Below are 15,844 nucleotides of genomic sequence, written 5' to 3' on the forward strand. Positions count from 1 at the left end.
TCAGAGGCACCCCCATGTCCACTGTTGGGAGTCCCACAAGAACACCAAGCTACACAACCATAACATATATGCAGAGGACCCAGCTCAGATACATACAGGGTCCGTGATTGTTGCTTCCATCTCTGTGACCCACTATGAGCCCTGCTTAGTTGATTCTGTGGACCATGTTCTCATGGTGTCCTAAATCCCTCTGGCTCCTACAGTCCTTCCTCCTCTTTTTTGGGGTTCCCCTGCCTAGTGTTTGGCAGTGGATCTCTGCATCTGTTCCCATCAGCTGCTGGAGGAAGCCTCTCTAATGACTATTGGACTAGGCACCAGTCTGTTAGTGTAGTGGAATATCATTTGGAGTCATTTCATTGACGTTTTTTTTTTAAGCCAAGTCATGTTTGGTTCTGTCCTGGATCTCTGGGCTGCCCAGCATCTAGCCTGGACCAAATATGGGCTCCAGAGGGGACTTTAATGTTTTTCTTCTAACGCTGGGGATCAAATCTATGTCTCACACACGCCAACAATGCTAGCAAGTGTACTAGATGTCTCTTAAAGCATTTATTTCCTTTTTAAACCACTTTTTATTTAAATTTTCTACCACATACTTTGTCTTGTTTTTTAAACATATTTTTTATTGAATCTTTGGGAGTTTCACATCATGCAGCTCCATCCCACTCATTTCCTACTTCTTCCATACCCACCCTCCACCCTTGTAACTTCCCAAAAGAAAATAAAAAAGAAGAATTAGAAAAGAAACAACAAAACCATCTCCTGGGCCCTCCAGGCAATGACCTGCTTCTCTTATCACCCTCAGCCTTCTGTGCATGTCTCGTTCCACTCTCCATCCTAACTGCTTCTCCATCTCGAACTTGTTTGCTGTAGTGGCATTGAGGTTGGGGTGTGTCACGCACGCAGACTCTGTACTCTGGTTCGTTTTGCTCGGGCTGTCCTGGGTAGCTGGAGCTGGCCTTGAAACCAAAGCCACCCTCTTCCCCCACCTCCTAAGGCAGGCTGAGAGCCACCACCTCTCATGAAATGCTTTTGATTTGGGGGTTGTGGGGTTTTTCTTTTCTTTTGTTATCCTACCACCACCTCTCTGGTGAGGGGTATCAAGTAAAGGACAACTTGTGTGATGTGCTAGAATCAGTTTTCCCCCAATGTATGGGTCCTAGGCCTCAAACTTAGCTGGTCAGCTTCGGTGGCTAGTCCCTTTACCCTCTGAGTCATCTCCACCAGCCCTTCTTTTAAAGGTTTTATTTAATTAGGTATATATGTGTATGTTTATGTGTGCAATTGCACATGAATGCACATGAATGTACTGTATGTAGAGGCCAGAAGAGGGTGTCAGGTCCCTTGGAGCTACAGTTACAGGCAGTTGTGAGCCGCCAGATGTGGGTGCTGGGTCCTCTGCAAAATATATTCTTACCCACTGAGCCATCTCTCTAGTCCCTTTTTCTGGTTTTCTTTCTTTTTTCTTTTCTTTCTCTTTCCTTTCCTTTCCTTTTATTTTTTGTGAGACAGAGTTTCTCTGTGTAGCGTGCTGTCTGTCCTGGAACTCACTCTGTAAGGCTGGCCTCGAACTCACAGAGATCCACCTGCCTCTGCCTCTGGAAAGCTGGGATTGAAGGTGTGCACCACAGCCTGGCCCCACTCCTCACTTTCTATTTTTAAGGCAGGGTTTCCTGAAGCCAGTTGGTCTCAGAGTCACTGTCAGGATTCAGGAATGTGTGTGTGTGTGTGTGTGTGTGTGTGTGTGTGTGTGTGTGTGTGTGTGTGTTTTATTAGAAAGGCTTACAGGCTGTGATTCAGGGACTCCAACAATGGCTGCCTGTGAACAGAAGGTCAAAGAATCCAGTAGTTGTTCAGTTCACACAGCTGGATGTCTCAGCTGGTCCTCGGTATACACCAGAATCCCAAAAGAAGTTGGCTCTAATGCCAGTGGAGGACTGGGCTTGCCAAGAGAGGGAGAGAAGGCAGGCAGAGAGCAAGCTTCTTCCTCCATGTCCTTATATAGGCTGCCAGCAGAAGGCATGGCCCAGATTAAAGGTAGATCTTCCTACCTCAAAAGATCTGGATTAAAAATTGGTCTTCCCCACTTACCTAGCAAGCACAAGGCCCTGGGTTCGATCCTCAGCTCAAAAAAAAAAAAAAGGTCTTCCTGCTTCAAATAATATCCACCCCCCCCCCCCCCCCCCCCCGGTTTCTTTGTAGCCTTGGCTGTCCTGGATTAAAGGCATGCCACCACAAATTATTTAATTAAGAAAAACAAAAAACCCTAACCAGGCAGTGGTGGCACACCTTTAATCCCAACACTCTGGAGGCAGAAGCAGGGGGATTTCTGTGAGTTCGAGGCCAGCCTAGTCTACACAGTGAGTTCTAGAAAAGAGCTACCCAGAGAAACTTTGTCTCAAAAAACAAAACAAAGGGTTGGGGATTTAGCTCAGTGGTAGAGCGCTTGCCTAGCAAACACAAGGCCCTGGGTTCGGTCCTCAGCTCTGGAAAAAAAAAAAAAAAATCCCTCACAGGCATACCAGCTTCTTGGTTTTTAGTTAATTCCAGATGTAATCAAGTTCACAACCAAGAAGAGCCATCACAGTGGCCGAGGCTAGCTTTGAACTGCTGTTCCCAGATTCTGGGATTATAGTATATTAATATAATATACTGTGCCTGGCTTAATTCTTAAAGAAAAAAGATTTTTTTTCCCTGTAATACTGGGGTTTGAGCCCAGGGCTTCTTACATGCTAGGCCAGTATAGGCTCTTCAGTCAAGGCGTACCATGATATCATGATAACCTGGCCTCCGCAGGAGCAGCTCGGAGACTTGCTACTAAAGCCATTGTGGCACAGAGATGAGGAACCATTGGGGTTTGTGGTCCCAGCTCATAGGAAATGCTGGTCTATTGGTTTGGCTGGGGATCACTTTGGTTTGCCTTCTTCTAAACAGGATCTCAGCTCAAGCCAGGGAAGTCCTCAAAAACTGTATGTGCAAATCCTTTAGCATGGTGTACAATTTGGCAGAGTACGGTAACACTGTCGACTGAAGCAGGGCCATGGCTGTGAGAGCCCAGCTCCTCTGCTGCTGTACCAGTCACGCAGCTGACGGTCACTGAGCCAGCAGTGTCAGGAAGGACACAGAGTGACCTGTTTGTCCACTTCATCCTGATTGAAGCTTTGACTGCTTTCGGAGCTCAGTCCATCCCCAGGCTAACCCCGGCTAGTCTGGCTTCTTCCTCCTTCTGCCAGTTGGGGCCTCCCAAGCCAGGCCCAGCACCTGGAGCTGGGGTGCTCTTTAGGCTCAAACTCCCACAGCAGCTTCCCAGGTGCTAGTCTCAGACTCCAGCCCTTCCTGTAAATCCCCTTTCTAATGTCCAGCCTAGAGCCCTGACCCCTGACTGCCTGGAGCCCTGCTGCTACTGCTCCCCAGCCCTCTTACTTTTGTTTAGTCTGTCTATCCTCCCTCCCTCCCTCCCTCCCTCCCTCCTTCCCTACAGTCTTGAACAGCCTACCCTGGCCTTAACTCACTATGTAGCTGTAGCAGGCCTCTACCTCATGAATGCTGCAATTACAGAGCATTATGCCTGGTATTGTTATTTTTTTTTTTCCTTTGGTAAGCAGTGTTGGATTTGAGACAAGTGTGTGCCTGGTCTCCTGAAAGAGCTTTGCAGCTTATCAGACCACATTTCAGCACCAGTTCAGACAATTGTGGGCTAGAGGGGTGCAGGAGCACATCTTGGCCAAATGGTTATACATAACTCTTGCCTTCTCTTTAAACTTTACCCTCATTTCAGAATCTGGAAGATGGACTTGGGGTGTAGGTGGGTAACACTTCATCACTTCGTTCCTTTATTCTTTCTTTTTTGGTGTGGGGGGTTCAAGACAGGGTTTCTTTATGTAACAGCCCTGGCTGTTCTGGAACTCACTGTGTAGACCAGGCTGGTCTTGAACTCACAGAGATCCGCCTGCCTCTGCCTCCATAGTGCTGGGATTAAAGGTGTGCGCCACCACCACCCGGCCACTACTTCATTCATTCCTTTTTCAATGTAACCATCTTGAATAAATCTCCTTTTTCTGCTTTTCTCTTTTTTTCTTTTTTCTTTCTTTCTTTTTTTTTTTTTTTTTGTTTGTATTTTGAGACAGGGTTTCTCTGTGTAGCTTTGCGCCTTTCCTGGAACTCACTTGGTAGACCAGGCTGGCCTCGAACACACAAAGATCCGCCTGCCTCTGTCTCCCGAGTGCTGGGATTAAAGGCGTGCACTACCACCGCCCGGCCCTTTTTCTGCTTTTCACTCTAAGAAAAAAGAAAGAAGAAAGAGAGATAGCTCAGTTGGAGACATACTTGCAGCTAAGCAGGAGGACCTGAGTTCAAGCCCCAGCAGCCACATAAGAAGCAAGTACACACACACATACATACCACTCATGCACAAATAAACCAACTTGGATGGTTCCTGAGAAACGCCTGACACTGACCTCTGGCCTTCACGTACTTTCACACTTGCACATTCACCCTTCCATATGCATGCAAAAGAAAGGCTTTTAAGCCAGTTCAATGCACACCTGCAGGAGGATCACCTGAGTTTAGAGCTAGACTGCCCTACACAGAGTGAGGCTAAAATCACCAAAAATAAAACACAGAAGGGTTTAAAAGACCAGCATGTTCATTAAGACAAAGCAACAGGATTTGGGAAGATGATGGTGTATGCCCAAGAGTGGGTGTGGATTCGCAGGAGTCTATTTTGAAACAGGCTTGTACTGAGTTGCTCAGGCTGACCTTGAACTTTCTGTCACCTTCCTTCAGATGTAAGACTTTCCCTATGCATGGCTTGTTCCTTGTTTCTGTTTGCTGAGTTCTGGGGTGCCATCATGTCTAGCATCATCAATGTAGTTTCCAGTCTTTGCTGTCAGACCTGGAGCTGTTGCTGAGTGTCCAGCAGTGTTCTCAGGAATGGACCTCCCTTTCGTGAGGTAGACTGTCAGCGGATCATTTAAATTTGAACACCAAAGGCTGGTAAATTCTGGTCATGTAAGATTCCTGGGGATACCTTTTCACATTTGTCAGTAAAAGGTTTCACAAATGTTCTCCCTGACTGAGTATCAACCCTGTTTTTTTTTTGTTGTTGTTGTTGTTTGTTTGTTTGTTTTTTCAACTTTAGCATGGGCAACTTGAAGAGACCTTGTCTCAAAACAATCAGCCCATCTGGGTATGATAGTTCATGCTTATAGTGCCAGCACTGGGGAAGCTGGCACAGAGGGATTACTCTGAGTTTGAGACCAGTCTGGGCTATAATGTGAGTGAGACTTGTTTAAAAAAAAAAACAACAACAACAAAAAAAAAACAAAATTCAAATAGTGTTGTCACCTTTCCTGGGGAGACAGGAACAAATGTCGATTCACCCCAGATAGGGTCCCAGAGACAGACCAAAGTGTGATTTCACCAAAATCTAAATTAGTGAACCAAGGAGTTCTTTGCAGTTTCTTATGGGCCAGTGGTGACCCAAAGACAGCTGTGTCACCGAAAACACAGCATAGGTGATGACTCACTTGAAATCTGCATTTCTAGAGTTCTCTGTCCTCTCAGGCACCTCAGCTGTTGTCTTCTCAGCAGACTTCACTACTTATCTAACCCTGGGGAGGGGCCTTGTGAATTGATCAGTTTCAGGAACTTCCTGACATGAGTTTCATTTACTTTTTCTTTCTTGGGTGCAAATTGCTAGACAGAGTGCTAGAGAGTGCGTGCATGTGTGTGTGTGTGTGTGTGAGTGGTAGGGTGCTGATGCTGGTGTAGCAGGCACAAGGCACTAGGTTCAATCCCCAGCACTGCAGCACTGCAAAATAAAACCAGGATCTGTGGTAGTTTCTTTTTCTGTCTGTCTTTTCCTTTTTCTTTTCTTTATTTCCCCTTTGGTGTTTTGAGATAGTCTTTGTAATGAATCTCTGTCCTGCCGGCTAGCTCCCAAATAATGACACGGAGACTTATTATTATGAAAGTGTGGCCTATAGCTTAGGCTTGTTTCTAACTAACTCTTATAACTTAATCAAACTCACTTATATTAATTTGTTCTATCATGTGGCATTACCCCTTCTTCCATCTTAGTACCTCCTATTTCTTCTAGCATCTCCCACGTGCCTGGATTCCTTCCTTTCCCCAGAAATCCTGCCTATACCTCTTGCCTAGCTATTGACCATTCAGCTATCACAGCAATACACCTTCACACAGTGCACAAATACCCTACAAGTCTCTCAGTGTAGCTTTGGATGTTCTGGAACTCAGAGACCCACCTGCCTCTGCCTCTGGAGTGCTGGTATTAAAGGCATGCTCCACCACCATCTGGCTTTGCTCTTTTTTGTTGGTTTAAATTTTAATTATTTAGCCAGATGTCCACCCTCCTCTACCTTCTGAGTGCTGGGATTAAGGGTATACACTAGCACACTTATTTACATTTTTAATTTAATTTATTTTAAAAGATTTATTTATTTATGTATTCAGTGTTCTATCTGCATGTATCCCTGCACTCCAGAAGAGGGCACCAGATCTCATTACAGATGGTTGTGAGTCACCATGTGGTTCCTGGGAATTGAACTCAGGACCTCTGGAAGAGCAGCCAGTGCTCTTAACTGCTGAGCCGTTTCTCCAGCCCTGAGTTTTTGATTTTTAAAGATTTATTATTTATTACATGTATGTGTGTGGGTGTCATATGTGTGTATGGCCATGGAGGCCATAAGCGCATCTTATCTCCTGGAGCTGAAGTTACAAATGGTTGTGAGCTGCCATGTGGGTGCTAGAAAGCAAACCTGGGTCATTGCAAGGGCAGCAAATACTCTTAACCCCTGAGCCATGCCCCTCAACCCCTAGTTTTATTGTTTTGGTATTTTTGAAATGGGTTCTTATCATGTAGAACACAGGCTGGTCTTGGACTGATCTTGTCTGTGTCTCACCCAGTGCTAGGATTACAGCTTTGTGGCACCATATTCAGCTGAATAGTTAGAGTTTCCAAAAAGTTGTCAGAATAGTACGGAGTTTTCTTGTTTTCCCACACCCAAGTTCCTTTTTGCTAACATCTTAAACAGGCAGAATGTACTAAGTGTTACAATATGTCAGTGAACCAAGTCTCAAGAGCCCAGAGTCTTCCAGTGGCTTATTCTTGGTTGATACCATCTTCTTCATCTTTCTCTTCTTCAGTAGAGTCTCAGGTAGGGCAGGTAGGCCTCAGAACTTGCTGGACGAATTCAAATTGACCTTGAACTCCTACCCTTTCGCTCTGCTTTCCAAATTCTGGGATTCTGGATGTGTCACCACACAGCTGGCTTGGTTCCAGTCAGTGCCATGTTACATTTGTGTTGTCAAATTGGACATAAAGCTGCCAGACCTTCAAGTTAGTTGACCTCTCTGTTTCTACTCCTCTTACCTGTGGCAGGTTTCTGAGTTTCTTTGATGACTTTAAAAAGTGTTTTGGTTTTATCTAAGACAGGTGTCATGTAGCCCAGGGTGGTCTTCAGCTTTTGATCCTCTTGCCTTTTCTTCTTAAGTGCTTAGATTATGAGTTTGGCCACCAAGCCCAGTTTATGTGGTACTGGAGATAGAACCTGGGTCCTTGTGCATGCCAGGCAAGCACCCACTTTGTCTACCAAGCTAGACCAGAGAGACAGACAGAGAAAGACAGGGGGAGGGAGAGAGGGAGGGAGGGAAAAAGTATGTAGGTATTTGAGACAGGCTGCCATGCTCATTTCACATACGTCATTTAGATGTCATATAAGGGCTTTCTTTTATATAGCAAGTGTTCAGAATAATACCACAAATGTTCTTCAAATTTTCATAGAAAAAGTTGTAAGCTGGCCAGTTTGCAGTAGGGATGAGCAGCTTGTATGGTGCCATCTTGTGGCAAGAGCTTAAATGTAACATACATCTTATTGGGTAATTCCTTTTAGGGGGTTTACAACAGGTTTTCAACGTGAAATATATGTAGAGAGGTGTGTGTGTGTGTGTGTGTGTGTGTGTGTGTGTGTGTGTGAGAGAGAGAGAGAGAGAGAGAGAGAGAGAGATTGAGAGAGATTGAGAGAGATTGATTGATTCGCTATTTAGTGCTGGCTGTCCTGAAACTCATTATATAGGTTTGGGGGGTTTTGTTTGTTTGTTTGTTTTTTGTTTTGTTTTTAAACTGGGTGTAGTAGTACAGAACTTGATATTCTGAGGACCATCAAAAGTTAGAGGCCAGGTGGGGCATGGTAGTGCACACCTTTAATCTCAGCACTTGTGAGATAGAGGTAGGCAGATCTCTTGAGTTCATGATCAGTCTGGTTTATGTAAGTGAGTTGCAGCCAAAGCTGCATAGTGAGATCCTGTTGAATTTTTTTAAAAAATCATTCTCTTTTATTTTTAGCTATCTATAACTTTTATTTTACTTTTTATTTTTGTATGCACTTATTTTATGCTGAAATTATTCCTGTGATGTAAGATTTTGTCCCCCCCCCCCCCCCCCCCCCGTTTCTTCTGGATATCTTTTTCTCTTGTGCAACCTCTTCTGGCTTCGGAACGATTTGTTCCTTTTCAGTGAGCATCAACTCACTGTGGCAAGGGGAGCTCACACACTGGCCAGTCCGACCATGAGCTCTGTAAAGTTGTGGGCACATCTTAGGGATTTTGTTCACTGGATGTGTTCAATGACTAGACAATCTACATGTAAACCCTTAGGTCCAGCAGTCTGCATTTGTGAGCATGTGCAGCAGAAATTCGGTACTCCTTTGGCTGTCTGTGTCAAGCCTCACTGTTTGGCCTGAGTGCACATAATGACACTACCAAAATGTATCACCAAATATATTGCTTCTTTAAATGACATGGTTTAGACACTTGGACCTTTTTTGGCTATTTTTGGCTATGCATATCCTGATGGTCTGGGCAGTTTCATTTTTTTTTTTTTTTAAGATTATGTATATACAGAGTTCTGCCTGCAGGCCAGAAGAAGGCACCAGATCTCATTATAGATGGTAGTGAACCACCATGTGGTTGCTGGGGGTTGAACTCAGAATCTCTTGAAGAGTAAGTAGCCAGTGCTCTTAACCTCTGATCCATCTCTCTAGCACAAGGGTGTTCTTAAAGTGAACATGAAGATTTGAACCTCTTGATTTGCATGATTTTGTAGGGTTGTCTGGATCAAGAGAGTAGTGAACCCTTTTCACAGGTCACCTCAGGCCTCTTAATGGAAGAACTATTTTATTTGTTTAAAATAATCTGGTGGTGGTGGTGGCACACTCCTTTAATCCTGTCACTCAGCACTCAGGAGACAGAGGCAGATCTCTGTGGTTCCAGGCCAGCCTGGTCTATGGAGTGAGTTCCAGGACAGCCAGGACTACACAGAGAAACCCTGTCTTGAAAAAAATATATATTCCAGAGTCTTTTTTTATTAGCTTTAGTCATGTATATGAGTATTTTGTCTGTGTGTACCACATGTATTTCTGGTGCCCACAAAGACCAGAAAAGTGTAAACTGGCATGTGGGTGCTGGAAACAGAAGCAGGGTCCTCTACAAGAGCAACAAGAGCCCTTAACTGATGACAGGGTCACATTATGTAGCCCTGACTTGGCTGGAACTGGCTCTGTAGATCAGGTTGGTCTTGAACTCACAGAGATCTGCCTGCCTCTGCCTCCCGAGTGCTGGGATTAGAGGATTAAAGGAGTGTACCACCACTACTCAGCCCAGTTCTATTCCTCTTTAAGAAAGACTAGGGGGCTGGAGAGATGGCTCAGAAGGCTGTGTCTGCGCAGAGGTTTTCTGATTTCCTTTCCCAGAACCACATGAGGCTCGCAACCATCTGTAATGAGATCTGGCACCCCTTCTGGCCTGCAGGCCAGAATACACTGTATACGATAATCAAATTAAACAAGATAAAACCAAAACACCACACCAAAAACAGACAACTTAGGGAATATAGGTGGTGTGCTTTTTTTTTTTTCTTTTTTGAGCTGAGGATCGAACCCAGGGCCTTGTGCTGCTTGGGCAGGCGCTCTACCACTGAGCTAAATCTCCAACCCTGTTGGTGGCCTTTAAGCCCAGGCAGGTAGAACCCGGTGAGTTGGAGGCTAACCGGTGTCCAGGTAGTTCTTGGACAGTCGAGGTTACTCAGAGAAATCCTGTGTCCAAAAAAGCCAAATAAAATATATAAGTCTAGGACAGCTTCCCTAATGTTACGACTCCTTTAATACGGTTCCTTATGGTGTGGTGACCCCCAACCATGAAACTATTTTCGTTGTTACTTTGTAACTGTAACTTTGCTACTGTTACGAATCGTAGACTCATAGTGTAAATAGCTGTGTTTTCTGATGGTCTTAGGTGAGTCCTGTGACAGGTTCATCGTGACCCACAGGTTGAGAACCGCTGATCTAGGAACTAGGAACTCAAGAGTAAAACGAGATCAAAGCGTATGTAAATAAGGCCCTTGGACTGCCGGGAAATAATCACTTTGGGCCTTCGGGGAAAGCCAACGTTGGCATACTGCTGCGCATGCGTAACACCGCCAGAACGAGGCTCAAAAAAAACCCCCACGACGGGTGTAGTTTAAGATGTACGCATGCGCGCTGCTGTGAGCCCGCCTCCTTCTTGTCTCTGCGCTTGCGGTCTGATGTTTTCTGAGGCCATTCCCTTGGTCTTCGTACGTCAGTTCCTGTTTGTGGCTGGAAAAGGCGGTATTTCCGGCCAGTGGGAGGGGGCGGTGAGCAGGGGCTGGGGGGGGGGGGGGGGGGGGCCGTGCCGCGCGAGCCGTTGGGCCTGACTCTGAGAAGGCGTCTCTGCCGCCGCCGCTGCCGCCGTAGCTGCCGCCAGTTAATATTAGGAGCGGGAGCGAGCGCAGCGTGGCGATGGGCGGGGATAGAGCCCCGCCGGAGAGGCTGGGCGGCCGCCGGTGACAGGTGAGTGCGCCAGCGCGTGTCCCCAAGTGCCCTCCCCTCGGCGATGGTCGCGTCCCGGCCCCCCGCGGGGCCGCACTGGGCCGTACCACCGGGGCCCGCCGGGCGGGGACCACGGACCTGGAGGTTCCCCCCCTTCCGGAACTGAGTGGGGGCGGCTGCTCCGGGGCTCAGGGATCAGCCCGGAGGGACGGGGGTGGGGGCGGCGGTCCATACCACTGCCGTGGCGCGGGGGAGCTCGCTCAGTGTGCAGGCGCTGGGGGCTGCCCTGGGGGCGGCCGCGGAGACAGCTCCTGCTGTGCTGTGCTAGCCGTCCAGCTTCGAGGCAGCTCACCGTGTCAAGTGTAGAGGGCTGTGCCGCTTGGGTGCTTTGGGAACCGTTCCTATAGTGAACTTAGAGGGATGGGAGCTTCTGGAGAGGAGTCTGAACCAGGGGTGGCCGCGATGGGGCCGTCAGAGTAGTACCACGTAGGCACGAGAGAGCCGTCCTTAGTATCAGGAGGAGAGCAGGGTTGGGAGGAGGGCTGCGATGTTTATCATATTTGAGGCACAGTGTGCCGGGGGGCCTGGATGAGTGTTAGGGAGCGTACTTTTGGGGGTGTGATGCCGAGTGGGCGAGGAGTGATTTCTGCTTCCTGTAATGTGCAGGGGGTGGGCGTTTACACTCAGCTCACCCTTTATTGAACTTCTTAATGACTTTGGGAGAACGAGATCGTTACTGGGGTGCTCTTTATCACGGGTTTGCCCCCTCTCCACGCCAGAACCCCTCCCAGGTTATTTCTCTTTAAGGTGTGTGGGACATCCTTTGGCAAGTTCTTTCCTTCCGGGGGTGGAGATCTGTCTTAGAAGTCACTGAAGTTTTTTGATCTCCAGTCTGGCTCCCTATTAGGAAAGGGAGGGGCTGTCGGGCTTGGATTTAAGGAGCTGTGCCTCTGGACCTGCTTGTCACCTTTTGAGAGGAAGGTGTGTTTTGAGGGACAGCTCTTCTCCAGAGCAAGGCGACTGGGATGGCTTGTTTCTCAGAATTTGGGGACCCTATTTCCCTCATTTGGGGACCTTTTGGGGCCTGGTGACCAGCCTCTGCTGGAAGAATATAGAGTTCAGATTAGGTTGATTTCCAGCTTGTCTACTCTTCGCTTCCCAGAGAAGCCGTTCAGAGTTCAGGTACTGGTTGCTGTTGTAGGCATGGATATGAAGGGCCCTATACCAGTCCAGACCACAAAGTTTCTCCATCCCTGGCCACGTGGCTGCTCATGCCTCCTTATTACCCGCTCAACCTCAGGTCCTGTTTACTCTCCAACTAGTTGAGTGATAACAGTTGGTCGTGGTGAGGCTGAGTGCTGTTTTCTCAGCTGTTCCTTTCTGTAGAGGCCAAGGGGACTTCGAGGGGCACCCTTCATCCAGCTTAGTCTTGCTTAGGGAGGAAGGCTACTTTATGTTGCTTGGGATTGTTATGTTCCTCACAGATCTACTTAATCATTGTGGTTCCTAAGCAGGGAACCCCAGAAGTGTGTGGTCAGTGTCCCTGCTCCTTAGGCTAGCCTGTGACCTTGGCTTGCCCGATGACCTTTGCCCCAGGTCTAGATTTCCTGGAGGACTGGCTGCAGTCCCTGATTGACTTAGCTGACCAGGCTGGTGATACGATCAAGGGAACAGACCATAGCCATTGCTCTAGAGCATTGGTGTCTATATTAACTGGCTTTCATGTGTCATGGTTCCCAGAGAGAATGTCTAGGTGTGGTTTGAGGCAGTGGGTACTCTCTAGGGTTTTTCTCCACTAGAGATGTGCTTATCCGATCCTCTCCTGGTAGCTTTCAAAGCTTTGCCTGGCAGAGTTAACAGGAGCAATAAACGTAATGACTGTGAAATTGATGGCTGACCGTCACTCAGTGCAGGCAGTGTGCCACACACTGTGTAGGATGCCTTGTGTTCTAGAATAGCAGACCCTGTTATCATGCTCTCCTTTTTAATTGAGGAAACCGAATCACAGGGACCCACCATTTACAGTGATAGTGAATAGCATGTGAAAAGCATACTAAGCTTTTTGCACTTGGCTTCATTGAGGTCTCAAAACATACTGACAGTTGTGTCTACTTTATAGAGACCCAAGAGTGAGGTAGGTCACAGGGAATGTTACGCCTAGGTCACAGGGAAGGCAGCTGAGGCACTGAGCCATGATGGCTTTTGCTTGTGACTACATACTCTGTGTCTAGCCTTGGGCCTGTGGCTTTATGTGGCATTTGTTTCTTTCCTTTTCTTTCTTTCTGAAGGAGGAGGTGCCTGCTTCCAGGTCTTATCAGACCCCTTGAAGGCCAGGCTGGGATTTAGACACAGAGTACTTGGGCTCTGGGACCATATTGTATTTGCTCAGGAAAGAGGTCCCAGACTGTAGTGGCTCTCTGCCCTCTTGACTCTTCTTGGGAACCTGCTTTCTCCCCAAGCTGGGGTACTTTAAATGTTCTTGCCGTCCGCAGTTTCAGCATTTCTGGTCGTCCTGGAGACACCTGGAGACAGCTGAGTTAGACGTCCTTTAGCCCTGGGCATATGTATGCTGGGGACAGTAGGAGCTAGCAGGAGAGCTGGGGGACATGGTGGCAGCTCCTATGGACCCATGCTAGAGGTAGGAGGAGGGTGATCTCTTCTGGCTGTGTGATTGGGGCCACAGTGTTCACCTTCATGCAGTGGGTTTCAAAAAGCACCCACTCTAGCTGCTGTGAGGAGTCAGTGAGTTAATTGATAGACAACTGCTACCATGGTGCCAGCCATGGTGTCTCTGTGGACATTCAGAACCTGTCACGGGACTGAGGCGCCTGCCCTGTTCATCCCTCACTTTTGATTCCGTCAGGTGTCTAGGGACCCAGATCTCTCCAGTCTTCGCCCAGACATTCAATGTCCTGGTTCCCAGCTTCTGTAAAGAATTGTGTGGGGCTGGCAAGATGGCTCAGTGAGTAAAGGCACTTGTGCTGTGCAGGCCTTGCAACCTGAGTTCAATCCTCAGAACCCAAATAAAGGTCGAAGATGAGACCAACTCCACAGAGTTGTCATCTGTGCTCCACATGCATGTCACAGTATGCACTCCCAATTATGCACATGTACGCACAACAATAAATCCCATTTTCAAAAAGGCTGTTGTGCAGTTCTAAGCACAGGTGCTGGCTGTGTAGCTTTGAACGGATGCTTCAGCTTCCTCGATGCCTTGTGATCCAGGAGGATAGTGCCCTCCTCAGATGGCAGCAGGGAAGCCTAGATCCTGTAGCCTCCTCTGTGTAGTTACAAGTGATAGACAGGCGTGTGCTCAGTGTGGTCTAACAAACTATTCATGTTACTGCTGCTAGGACTCTGAGGGCCCCAGCCAGTCTGTAGAAGCTTGTCAGATGGCATCAGGAAGGCAAGGCCTCGCTCCCAGATTCAGGGACATGGTGGCAGAGTCAAGTATGCTAAGAAGTGTAGCCCCCTGCCTCTGCTCATGTAGTTACAGCCTTCTGTGGTGCAGATTCTGGATCCTTCCCAGAGTTCCAAGTTGGGTGCTTACCTTGGTGTGCTTTTATTGAATGTCTACCACAGCCATGGCGTGGTGGGAGGGCGGGAGTGGGCAGGGTGTTGCATAGGTGGAGATACTGGGGTACTGACAAAGTCCCTATTCTGTCCAATGTGGTGCCGCACAGGAGGCAGATGCTGGTGATCTCTGTGGGTTCCAGGACAGCCTGGTCTATATAGTATGTTCCAGGCTAGCCAGGGTTACTTTTGAAAGATCCTGTCTACAAAACAAAAGTCCTTTGTGGAGCTGAAGGAGACCAATAAGGTGGTAAGCAACCAGTGGGGTAGCTGCTGGGGAGTGGGTTCGGGTGAGCCGATGCGCTTCATCGGGAGCTTCTTCAGTAGTGGCGGGGAAGGGCTCTAAGCTAGGTAAGGCAGGACAAGCACTTGGGTGAGAGGACAGCCTGGGAGCAGCAGGGAGACTGCAGTGCCCAGGTGTGGTGGGAGGCTGAGCTTGGAGAGGGGTAGGAATGCACCAGAGGGAGAGAGACCTGCATGATCGGGTGAGCTTCGGGTGGCTAGGGGATGGGGGGTGTGCTGCTTCCTCAGACTGGGAAGGAATTTGGAGTCTGAGGATTTGCTCTGTTGGGTGGTGACTTTGGCCTTGGAGGTTTTCAAGCTTCTGCCTGGGGCTGGGCACTGTTGCACATGCCTCCCACTTCCCCCTTGAGAGAATAACTGCCTCACAACTGCTTTGGTGGAGACCCACTGGCGGCCTCCTTTTCTGTGGTTTCACACTGTGTTCCCCAGGGTCACGGCTGTTACATTCAGGGACTGAGGTGGGGACTCAATGGCTGACTTGTCTATGCATCCCCAGCTAGTCTAGCCAGCTGCTGTTGCGAAGTAACAGTGTGCGTGGCTGTCACACTGACAGGAAGGGTCCTTGCCAGAGTCTGCCCACTGCTTCCCTGCTGGCCTCCACAGTTGGAAGGAGCAGGTCTTGGGCCTTACCTTCTAGTGAAAATGGGGACCGGCTGATAGTGTGGCAGCTAGCAGGTTAAGGCTGGCGTTAGGCGTGCAAGGTAAATGGAGGTCTGGAAAGGAGAGTGATGAAACTGTTTGATTTAATTAAGTGGTCGAGGGGGCCTTCCTTCCCTAATAAGATTGGCTTTAGCCTAGAGTGTCACAATGGAGTTATGACAGGCTCTGAGTGAAAAGATAGAAGGGATTGGCTCTGGCTGTGTTAGGCCCTCAAGTAGAAGTGGATCAGAGGCTGTGTTTGTATGGTTTGGCTCCAGGGTCCCCTCAGCACAAAGGTGCATAGTGGTCCTGTGAGGATGTCTTCTGGTCTGGCCCATGAGCCTCATTCCTAAGGCTTGAGGCTGTAGGCAGGAACCCTGGTGTGTGTTTTCCAAGGTTTGATCTGGAGGGAGCAGAGTGAACCTCTTGGGGGTCTACACAGACCCCAGGGTTTAGGGATGGGAAGA

The 15,844-nt window shown here is 48.1% G+C and overlaps 1 protein-coding gene across 1 annotated transcript in view; it reads left to right on the forward strand.

The window, feature by feature from the left end:
* The first annotated feature begins 10,719 nt into the window (after window positions 1–10,719).
* The window catches only part of Akt2 (AKT serine/threonine kinase 2), a 40,062-nt gene continuing 34,937 nt past the window's right edge, over window positions 10,720–15,844 (forward strand). The window contains exon 1 of the mRNA XM_036197943.1: window positions 10,720–10,883. The gene's annotated coding sequence lies outside the window, so the exon portion shown is untranslated. The remainder of the gene's footprint in view (window positions 10,884–15,844) is intronic.

This window comes from Onychomys torridus, chromosome 1 (genome assembly GCF_903995425.1).
Source record: "Onychomys torridus chromosome 1, mOncTor1.1, whole genome shotgun sequence".
Classification (NCBI taxonomy): Eukaryota; Metazoa; Chordata; class Mammalia; order Rodentia; family Cricetidae; genus Onychomys; species Onychomys torridus.